Source organism: Tamandua tetradactyla, chromosome 3 (genome assembly GCF_023851605.1).
Source record: "Tamandua tetradactyla isolate mTamTet1 chromosome 3, mTamTet1.pri, whole genome shotgun sequence".
NCBI lineage: Eukaryota > Metazoa > Chordata > Mammalia > Pilosa > Myrmecophagidae > Tamandua > Tamandua tetradactyla.
In genome coordinates this window covers 162,880,521-162,884,116 of record NC_135329.1, presented here as the reverse complement: position 1 = coordinate 162,884,116, position 3,596 = coordinate 162,880,521, and the positions used below count along the sequence as shown (strand labels likewise).

At 33.5% G+C, this 3,596-nt stretch overlaps 1 non-coding gene across 1 annotated transcript; it reads left to right on the top strand.

Moving 5' to 3' along the window:
- The first annotated feature begins 1,239 nt into the window (after positions 1-1,239).
- On the top strand, positions 1,240-1,346 carry LOC143678349 (U6 spliceosomal RNA). Its single transcript, XR_013173163.1, has one exon. It is a non-coding gene; the product is annotated as a U6 spliceosomal RNA (small nuclear RNA).
- The last annotated feature ends 2,250 nt before the right edge of the window (positions 1,347-3,596 follow it).

The window sequence follows — 3,596 nt, the reverse complement described above, 5'->3', positions numbered from 1 at the left end:
TATCTTTTGTGACATGATATATTAGAATGGGAAACCCTTGTTTATAGGAGTCCAGAACTATTCTGTCCAAGGTCCATACGCCTTCTCTCTTTTTTATTTTACCCAAGTTTAAGTTTACTAAATTACATTTATTGAACAAATACCTTTTGGTAATGAAGTTGCAATGTTTGGACATAAGCTTCATACCCAGCATGAACTTTGGGTGTTAATGTTAGCATGACATTATTATTTTTACTCTTTTGCATCTCATGCCGTTTCCCATCCCACCCCCATTCCCCCCAAGGATTCAAATTTCCATGTCTCAGTAAATGATAGGATTTTAATCTTGTCCAGAGTCAGCAAAAGAGAAAGCAAATTTTATTCCTAGCACCTGATTCTATTCTCTAGGTATTTCTCCATTTTAAAAAAGAATATCTCATTTTTCTAGCTTTCCTTAAGATAACCTTTGGACTGCAGCAAAAGCACAGTTATGTGTAGATTTATTTATACAAAAACTGAAGCAATACTATTTTTTTTTCAAAATTTGGGGTAGGTATTTAAGAGTACTATTATCATAGAATATTTAAAAGCCTTATTGTCTTCATTTTGATTTCTGTTGCAATATTACAGTTCTTGTCCTTTGCTATTTATGTAAGTGAGAATTTATAAGTTGTATATTTTTATTCACAATTTTAGAAAGGTTTTAAAATAAAGTTCTAGGGACTCAGTTGTTCATTCATTAATTAATTCCACAATTAATTTTTTAGCACACATTATGTGCCAACCACTCTTCTTCATACTGGGGATACAACTGTGAATAAAATAAACAAAAGCCTTGCCCTCACAGAGCTCATATTATAAAGGGAGGAGGTAGGCAATAAAAATAATAAGAACAGTATATTAGAAAAGGATAAATTCTGTGGAAAAAAATTATCAGGTAGGAAGTGTGGGCAGAGCTGGGGTGGTTTATGATCATGCTTATGTACTTGTAGAGCATCAGAAATGATATTGGGATGCCAAAGTTTGTATCAGGCCTTTCAATTTATGTACAGTAGGTGCCAGTGATTTACTTTCTCATCCTCATCCAAGATTACTGATGTGTTTCTAGACTCAAGGTCTAACTGAAATATGTCCTTATCTGAAACAGTCTTTCTGGAATGTATGTCCAAGTGATACTTGGTTTAAATGAATTAGACTGAAAATTGTCTCTTTTGTATTGGCTAAAGTGAGAATGATTTCAGGTATTAAAAGCCCAGTAGAGTGCTCGCTTCGGCAGCACATATACTAAAATTGGAACGATACAGAGAAGATTAGCATGGCCCCTGCGCAAGGATGACACGCAAATTCGTGAAGCGTTCCATATTTTTAAATCGATGCAAATGTACTAAGAAATGATGAATATGCAACTATGTGATGTTATTAAGAATTACTGATTGTACATGTACATTGAAATGATTTCTAATTGTTTTGTTAATTCTTTTTTTAATTAATAAAAAAAAAAAGAAAAAAAAAAGCCCAGTAGAAGATTAGTACTTGTCTTTTTTTAATGCACTGTATATATGTTAAAGTTGTAAATTTAAAATAATTCTGAAGAAATAATTTTCATACCAATTTGAATTTTTTTCACTAAGGTTGCACGTTACTTCCAAACACTCTGTCTTGCAGAAAGTTTTAGGGGAGCCGCATGAAAAGAATGAAGAAATGAGCTTTTTGAGGGACAAAAAGCTGTTTATTAGAGCTAAGTTGATTATAGACTTTTGCTACAGTTACTATGTTTAGAACACTGTCGAAGTCATACATACTAAAGGAATACACACAATACATACGCACATATCTTAGATATGGACGGGAAATGTTTTTGCCCAAAGTTGCATTAAGAACCAGTCATGAGAAACTCTGTAAGGGGGGGAAACACATTGTGAGAGGGGAAAAACAGGATGTCCAGCCAGCGCAATCGCGAAAGGCCAGACTGTTTTCAGCGTCGTCAGGAGGTTTTCCATCATTCTTACCTGATTTTAGCCGCCGGGAATTCTGTGCTGGTTCCACAGCAACTTGTGGGGTTGGCAAAGGCTCTTCTGGGCTTACGCTGTAGTTGAAGCCCATTCTTCTGCTTGCTAGTTGTGTAACTCAAACAAGTCTGTTACTTTTTCTAAATCTCAAATTTTTTACTGTATAATAAAAACCTGAAACTACCTTATTTTCTGGTTCTTATAGCTCTAAGCTCTAACATAAACTATAATATGAATAATTCTTTTTTAACTTTCAAAACTATATTCAAACGTTCTACTGTATAATCTTCACCTTCCCACTTACATTCTCGGTTCATGTGACTTTCTGAGGAACTGCTAAACCAGTTTCCACAGAGCCCGTCCCGTATTCCTCTCCCACTAAAAAGGAACGAGTGTCCCGATTTCTCCACAACTTCTGCAACACTTGTTATTTTCTGTTTTGTCATTCTAGTGGGTGTGAAGTAGTGTCTCACTGGGGTTTTGATTTGCATTCCCTAATGGCTAATACGTCGAGAATTTTTTCATGTGCTTTTTGGCTATTTGTATATCTTTGGAGAAATGACTATTCAAGCCTTTTGCCCACTTTTTAATTGAGTTGTTTGTTTTTTGTTGTTGAGTTGTAAGATTTCTTTATATATTCTGGATTCTGGACATTAAACCCCAATGAATCTGTGTTTTTCAAATATTTTGTCCCATTCTATAGGTTGTCTTTTTACTTTCATGATGAGGTCCTTTGATATTCCAAACCTTTTAATTTTGATGAAGTCACAAGGATTCAGGTTTTTGTTGTTGCTCATGCTAGTGGTAGAAAGGCTAAAATAGCATTTCTTACCACAAGGTCCTAATGATTCTCTTTATGTTTTCTTTAGGGGTTTTATAGTACTGATTCCTAAATTTAGGTGCTTGATCCATTTTGAGATAATTTTTGTTTATGGTGTCATTCTTTTGCATATAGATATCTGGTTTTCCCAGCACCATTTGTTGAAGAGACTATTCTTTCCTAATTGATTGGACTTGGCATCCTTCTCAAAAATCAATTGGCTATAGATGTGTTTCTTTCTAAATTCTTAACTCTATTCCATTGGCCTATATGTATGTTCTTGTGCTAGTGCCATGTAGTTTTGATTACTGTAGCTTTGTAATAAGTGTTAACAATGAAACATGTGAGTCCTTCAACTTCTTTCTTCTTTCCCAAATTGGTTTTAGCTATTCAGGGCCCATACCATTCCATATAAATGTGCTCATTGGTTTTTCCATTTCTCCAAAGAAGGCTGATGAAATTTTGATTGGGATTGTATTGAATCTGTAAATCAATTTCGGTAAAATTGACATCTTAACATTTAGTCCTTCAATCCATGAACACCAATGTCCTTTCTTTATCAAATCAATCTTATTTGATTTCCTTTGGCAAAGTTTTGTAGTTTCTATGTATAAGTCTTTTACATTCTTGTTAAATTTATTCCTAAATATTTCATTCTTTTAGTTGCTATAGTAACTGAATGTTTTCTTTGATTTCCTCATCAGAGGTGTATAATTATTATTATTTTTTTAACTTTTTTATTGAATAGTATAACATATATACAAAGCAAAGAAATTAAAAAAACAATA